At 41.9% G+C, this 8,002-nt stretch overlaps 1 protein-coding gene across 9 annotated transcripts in view; it reads right to left on the reverse strand.

Moving 5' to 3' along the window:
• The window catches only part of DMD (dystrophin), a 9,298,038-nt gene that overhangs the window by 3,356,584 nt on the left and 5,933,452 nt on the right, over positions 1-8,002 (reverse strand). The gene's annotated exons all lie outside the window — the stretch shown is intronic.

Genomic DNA, 8,002 nt, shown 5'->3' on the forward strand with positions numbered 1-8,002 from the left:
GGTCACTCAGGAACTGACTCTACCAAAAGAAGGGAAAGAGGATTAGTATTTTGGCCTTCTATGTCATTAGACAATGAGAGAGCAAGTTCATCTTGTTCCTTGTGTAATAGTTCAAAGCCAGATCAGCATAAGGAACCACTTCAGCTAAACCAGATTCCTGAATTACCTTGGTTGACAGTAGCCCCCAATATCTTCGAGTGGAATGGTCAACATTATTTGGTGTTAGTAGAACCCAGCCACTGGGGATGCACAAGCCAGTGCATTTCTTTGTGCCGGTCCCAAGCCCAGATAAATGGGGAGGGTTGTGCCAGGAAGGGGATCCTGCGTAAAACTTTACCAAATCATTCATGCAGCAGCAGTAAATATTTACATACCGGATCAGTTGAGGCCCGGGTTAACAATGATTGCCACCAGCACTGTTATCCAACAGGGTGCTGGCAGAAACTGGGCTACTGTTGGCTGAAGGAGGAGAAGAGGGGGAAGGAATGGTCGAAGGCAGGAAGAGAGGAGAAAGGCTAGGACTGTGGTTGTGAGGGTCGTAACTTTGAATGTTGACAGTATGACTGGTATAGGGAGGGAGCTAGCCAATATGATGGACAGAAGGAAGGTTGGTATATTGTGTGTGTAAGATACCAGATGGAAGGGGAGTAAGGCTAGGTGTATCGGAGGTGGGTTCAAATTGTTTTATCATGGTGTGGATGGGAAGAGAAATGGCATAGGAGTTATCCTGAAGGAACAGTATGCTAAGAGTGTTTTGGAGGTGAAAAGAGTGTCGGATAGAGTGATGTTTATGAAGCTGAAAACTGATGGTGTAATGATGAATGTTGTTAGTGCATATGCTTCACAAGTTGGGTGTGCGATGGATGAGAAAGAAACATTTTGGAGTGAGTTGGATGAAGTGGTGATGGCTGTACCCAAGGGTGAGACAGTGGTGACTGGAGCAGATTTCAATGGGCATGTTGGTGAAGGGAACAGAGGGGATGAGGAAATGATGGGTAGGTATGGTGTTATGCAAAGGAATGCAGAAGGTCACATGGTAGTGGATTTTGTGAAAAGGATGGACATGGCTGTGGTGAATATGTATTTTAACAAGAGGGAGGATCATAGGGTGACATACAAGAGTGGAGGAAGATGCACACAGGTGGATTATATCTTATGTAGGAGGGCCAGTTTGAAGGAGATTGGAAACTGTAAAGTGGTGACCAGTGAAAGTGTAGTTAGGCAGCATAGGATGGTGGTTTGTTGAATGATGTTGGTGATCAAGAAGAGGAGGAGGAGTGTGAGGGCAGCACCAAGGATCAAATGGTGCAAAGTGAAAAAGGGTAATTATGAGGTGCAGTTCAGGTAATAGTTAAGACAGGCACTGGGTGGCAGTGAAGAGTTACCAAATAGCTGGGTAACTACAGCAGAGCTAATAAGAGAGATGGCTAGAAAGGTGCTTGGTATGACATCTGGACAGAGGAAAGATGTTAAGGAGAAATGGTGGTGGAATGAAAAGTACAGGAGAGTATACAGAGAAAGAGGTTGGCAAGGAGGAAGTGGGATTGTCAGAGAGATGAAGAAAGTAGATAGGAGTATAAGGAGATGAGGTACATGGCAAAGAGAGAGGTGACGAAGGCTAAGGATAAGGCATATGAAGAGTTGTTTGAAAGGTTGGACACTAAGGAGGGAGAAAAGGACCTGTACCGATTGGCTAGACAGAGGGACCGAGCTAGGAATGATGTGCAGTAGGTAAAGGTGATAAAGGATAATGAGGGAAGCATACTCACAAGTGAGGAGAGTGTGTTGAGCAAATGGAAAGAGTACTTTGAGGGGTTGATGAATGAAGAGAATGAGAGGGACAAAAGGTTGGATGATGTGGGGATAGTGAATCATGAAGTGCAATGGGTTAGCAAGGAGGAAGTAAGGATAGCTATGAAGAGGATGAAGAATGGAAAGGCTGTTGGGCCAGATGACATACCTATGGAAGCATGGAGGTGTTTAGGTGAAATGGCAGTAGAGTTTCTAACCAGATTGTTTAATGAAATCTTGGAAAGTGAGAGGATGCCTGAGGAATGGAGAAAAAGTGTTTTGGTACCGATTTTTAAGAATAAGGGTGATGTGCAGAGCTGCAGTAACTACAGAGGGATTACATTGATCAGTCACAGCATGAAATTATGGGAAAGTGTAGTGGAAGCTAGGTTAATAAGGGACATGATGATTAGTGATCAGCAGTATGGTTTCATGCTGGGAAAGAGCACTACAGATGCGATGTTTGCTCTGAGAGTGTTGATGGAGAAGTACAGAGAAGGTCAGAATGAGTTGCATTGTGTTTTTGTAGACTTAGAGAAAGCATATGACAGGGTGCCTAGAGAGGAGTTGTGGTATTGTATGAGGAAGTTGGGAGTGTTAGATAAGTATGTAAGAGTGGTACGGGATATGTACGAGGGTAGTGTGAAAGTGTTGAGGTCTGCGGTGGGAGTGACAGATGCATTTAAGGTGGAGGTGGTATTACATCAAGGATCAGCTCTTAGCCCTTTCATATTTGCAATGGTGATGGACAGGTTGATAGACAAGATCAGACAGGTGTCCCCGTGGACTATGATGTTTGCAGATGACATTGTGATCTGTAGTGAGAGTAGGGAACCGGTGGAGGAGACCCTGAAGAGATGGCGATATGCTCTAGAGAGAAGAGGAATGAAGGTCAGCAGGACTAAGACAGAATGTATGTGTGTGAATGAGTGGGAGGATAGAGGAATGGTGAGGATGCAAGGAGTAGAGGTGGCGAAGGTGGATGAGTTTAAATACTTGGGATCAATAGTTCAGAGTAATGGTGAGTGTGGAAGAGAGGTGAAGAAGAGAGTACAGGCAGGATGGAGTGAGTGGTAAAGAGTGTCAGGAGTGATTTGTGACAGACGAGTACCTGTAATAGTGAAAGGGAAGGTCTACAAAAGGGTAGTGAGACCAGCTATGTTATATAGGTTGGAAACAGTGGCATTAACAAAAAGGCAGGAGTTAGAGCTGGATGTTGCAGAGTTAAAGATGTTAAGATTTGCACTGGGTGTGACAAGGGTGAACAGGATTAGGAATAAGTATATTAGCGGTTCAGCCCAGGTTGGAAGGTTTGGAGACAAAGCCAGAGAGGCAAGATTACGTTGGTTTGGACATGTGCTGGGGAGGGATGCTGAGTATATTGGGAAAAAGATGCTAAGGATGAAGCTACCAGGTAACAGGAAAAGAGGAAGGCCTATGATAAGGTTTATGGATGCAGAGGACAGGAAGAAATGAAAACAGATGATCCGCTGTGGCGACCCCTAACTGGAACAGCCGAAAGAAGATGATGATTTGATGTTAGTACACTCTTACTCTAATTGGTTTGACTGACCTACTTCCTAATCTAGCATTCAATACTGTCATTACTAAGATGTAGCATCATTATGCAGTACATGGTGGTCTGCACAGAGTTATTTCTGACAATGGCACAGTTTACAACCCAACAATTCAAAAGATTACAAGCGAACAATTCAAAAAATTTGCTGAAGAATGAGACCTTACTCATGTGGTGCATAGCCCTGAGTACCCGCAGTCAAATGGTTTGGCAGAAAGTTCAGTTCAAAGTGCAAAACAGTTACTAGAGAAGTCAAAATTAGATAACAGTGATGTTTTCCTGAATCTCTTGAATCTCAGAAATGCTCCTCGTGATAAACACCTTGGTTCACCTGCTCAGAAACTTCTGTTGAGACAAACCAGAACCACATTACCAATCAGTAGTCAATTTTTGGTTCCATGTGTCATGAACAACAGGTCAGTGAAAGTCAATCTGTTGAAGAAGCATTTAACCCAGAAGTCCTACTATAATAAAACCAGCAAACCGCTAAATCCAGTAAGAGAAGGAGAAGTGGTAAGGATGCAAATGTCCAGAGGTTATGATTGGTTGGAGTCGTGAATAGTATATGCCCAGAGCCTAGACCATACATTGTGGATCACAAGGAGCAGAGTTTAGGTGGAACTGGAAACATTTGAGACAGGTGTCTGAGCCTATGCTACAGCACATAGCCTGTGAGAAAGACTCTGAGAGTGAGTTGTCCAGTGTTCCGACTCCAGAGGAAGTTCCAGGGATTATTCCCATTCCTGTGATGAATCCAGAAGTTCCTGATAGGAGTTGTTCAATGAGGACTGTCCCTGTTGCTAAATTCAGTCCAGACTGTTATATTCCGAGATTTAGTCGCATCTCTAAACCATGTAACAGATACATAGCAACTTGGACATGAACATTGTGTTTTGTTTCTAATGTCTATAGTAATGCATGTCTAATCTTAATATTGTTTTTACAAAGGGCAATCTTTTTAAAAGGGAGGATGTAGATCAATATGTTTGCATGTATTTTTAAGAAGCTATCTAAGGGCTTGCACAAGTGTATAAATGCTGAGCACATGCAAGTCTGACTGCCATTTTGTAGTAAGCTGTTGAGATGTAAGCATGTATGTAGTAAGGTCTGTCTGTTAACCAGTTAGTTTATACTTTATGATGCTGCTATCCATCCTGATGTGTTTCTATGTATTAAAGCATATAAATAAAATACCCCACCTGCTTGTTATCTATGTCATAGAGGGATGAACGACACTTCCATTACCAAGATACTTGAAATATCACAAAATTTGTAAATTATGCTCTACTCTTAAATTTCTGAACAGTCTAGCATGCACCACTCTTATCTGATGCTTTTTTAGTCCTAGCTGTACTAAATGTCTTTTTATTTATCTCTTGTCTACAGTATTCTATTATAAATGCCTGCTTTTGTTCTGTATCTGCACAGTAACGGCTTCTGACATTGTTCTTCTATACTGTGCCTCTTCAACATTTTAATTTTTTTGTCAGATTCAAAACTATATAAGTTTTACATAACATGACTGGGTCTATGTTTAATAAGCGAAGAAAAGATTTATTGAATGGTGTTTTATCAAATACTAAGAATCAAAACTCCTTTTCATCATATAAGCTTTTTAAATAATATTATATTATAATCCTCTTATAAAGGTGTGTTCTCAGAGATTTAGTGGGGGGTGTAGGGGTGCGGCCCCACACATGAGCAGTGTCTGATGTTTACCAAATTGCCCTCTTGTGGGGGGCTGCATCCCCCACATCCCCGCTAATTATATACATGAGATCGATTATTTATTAACATATAAAAGGTGTTCTGTACTTTATTTCATACAGTGTGCACTTTAGAAGGTGTTTTGCTGAATATTACTATTGTTTAACTTTAGTTGACAGCATCGTGGACGATCCCAGTGTTGGCCAACTATAACTATTTGGTTTACAATGTAAAGCCTATAGAATGAAGAGCAGTTTCAATTTGTAGCATTCAATGAAATGCTGTTTGGTGAATGTTTTCTCTGATGATTAACCATAGACCCAACCTAACTGTTATAAATGTATTACTTTTGCATGTTATTACAAGTTGTAATAGATCTTTTGCAAATAAACTCATCCATTGTTCAAACCACTTCTTTATTATCAAAAAATGAGGTTTGGGAACAAACTAATTTGTCCAGGAACTTCTTTGGTAAGGGTTAAAAGGAGTTAAGTGGGGGTGGAAGCATACCTCTCAACCATACCAAATTCCTCTGTATTTACCAGTTCTGAAGGTAAACTAATGGGTGCCATTAAATCCAGAGTGGCCCTTTCGATTCCTGATTTTTTTTCAATTATTTTTCTTATTTTTATTTACAAGTTTAATGTCTTGGCTGAGATCACCATGCATTGCCAGCGTATCCTACAATATCATGAATGTGCAGGGGCGTGCATGATGACATCAGCTTTGTGAGGCAGCGGATTGTTGTTAACTGGAATAGCAGCAGCAGCAAGCAGAGCTGTGCACATGCACAATCATCACATCAAAAACATTATTTACAATTTAAGTTAAATTCTGGAGAGTCCAACTCCAGCAGTCCACCCAGTGCCCACTGTCTACACCCATGTCCACACTCTGCAGGATGAGAAAATTTACTTTCTACAGTTCAGGCGGCAAAACCTCCAGGTAAGTAAAAAAGAATAAAATAAAAGTGTATGTAATGTATGTCTAATAGAAACTGCAGCAGAGCAATCAGAAATGATTCTGCAATCTTTTGCATGGCAGGAAAACTGCACATTTCTTTAATTGTTAAATTAAAAATAGTTAGCTGCACTTTCATGTGAATGATGTGATGTGATGAATGGCATTCAGTAGCTGATGATTTCAGTGCAATCCATCCCTTTTAAATGTTTTGAGACAGAGCACTAAGGAACTTTGTTTTACAACTTCTTGACGTGCACTGCTTTATTCGAAGGATCGTTTTTGGCAGACATTATAGGTTCATAGCTTCATAAGTGTGTACTAGGCTAATGGCCCTGGAGACTTTACAAGCCTAGCCTATAGGATTACCCTGGCATCATGTCAACCAACCTTAGTTCCCAATGCCTCTGTCGAGTAGAGCCACTGGAGTGATCCCTGGGATGAATTTTCTATTTCCCATCCACTCATCAAGATTTCTCTTGAAGAAGGCCAGTGAGGTGCTCTGCTTGACATGTATGTGAAATCTATTCATTAGCATGGGTAGTCTCTGGGTTATGAACTTGTCCCTCCAGTATATTCTGTTGATTATGGTAATGAGGTTGAGGTCTCTGGAGTGTGTTGTGTGGAGGGATTGGAATTTCTTTAGATGTAGCATTTCTAATAGAGCAGGGTCAGACATGGCTTTGTAAGTCAAGCAGAGATCACCTCTAAGTAGGCGATATGAGAGAGAATAGTTTTTTTGAGTCTGTCCATATAGGACAAGTGTTTAAGGCCTAGGATCCTCTTTGTGAGGGACTTTTGTGGCCTCTCCAGTTGTTGCAGGTGTCTAGCGAGGTACATGCCAAATGGGACATTGTACTCAATGACTGGCCTAATGAGGGAAGAGTAGAGGAAGACAATGACCTCTTTCTTCCTGCATGCAAAATCCTTAATAATGAGATGTGTCACATAGAAGGACTTTATGAACACAGTGGCAATATGGTAGTCAAAAGAGAGGTTGCTATCAACCTGTGTTCCCAGATCTCGTATAACACCTTCTGTGTTCAGTGGACTACCATCAATGTGGTAATTCAAGGGAACTGGGTTTTTCCCAAAGGGGATGAAGACACATTTTTTGGCATTGAGCTTAAGGTCATGGTTCTGACACCAGTCGTTGGTCTCATTGGTGCCTTTCTGTAGGATGTCAACAACACTTGGGGAGTTAATAATAGCTCCCAACTTGCAATCATCTGCAAACCTTGTCAGCCAGAGTCCCTTTATGTTGGCCTGGACTTCAGAGAAGGAGATACCAAACAGGAGAGGACCCAGGTTCGAACCCTGTGGGACTCCACTCATGACTCGTCGGCAGTCTGACTTAAAATCAGCTACTTTCACACTGTGAGTTCTATCTATGAGCCAGTTTGCAACCCACCTAGTGATATAGAGGTTGATGCTTAGCGTAGTAAGTTTTTCTATGATTCCTGAGTAGGGAATGGTATCAAAGGTCTTGGCCAGATCAAGGTAGGCTGTATGAACCACCCTACCTTCATCCACAGCTCTGGTGACTGATTCAAAGAAATCAATCATGTTGAGCTGGCATGATCTACCCTTCACAAAACCAAACTGTGTAGGAGCCAGAGTTTGGAGATTCCCTATATCATTGTTTATTAGGTCCATGATGATGTGTTCCATAGCTTTGCATATCAGACTCATCAGGCTAATGGGGTGATAGTTCCCTGGGTCTGTAGTTGCTCCTCCTTTGTGGAGAGGGATGACTGTAGCAGTGAGCCATCTGGTAGGGACAAAGCCTGAGATGAGGCTGTGATTGAACAGGGCACACAGGTGAGGTGGCAGTTCAGTCTGTAGTTCATGTAGAACACAGCCAGGGATACTGTCAGGTCCCATGGAATATGTATTCTTGGCCTTGGACAGTGCTGTTTTAACCTGTGCAGCAGTAATACTGGGTGCTTGGCAATCTACTGGTATTAT

The sequence above is a fragment of the Protopterus annectens genome, chromosome 5.part0, assembly GCF_019279795.1.
Source record: "Protopterus annectens isolate FY-2018-M chromosome 5.part0, PAN1.0, whole genome shotgun sequence".
In the NCBI taxonomy this organism is placed as follows: Eukaryota; Metazoa; Chordata; order Ceratodontiformes; family Protopteridae; genus Protopterus; species Protopterus annectens.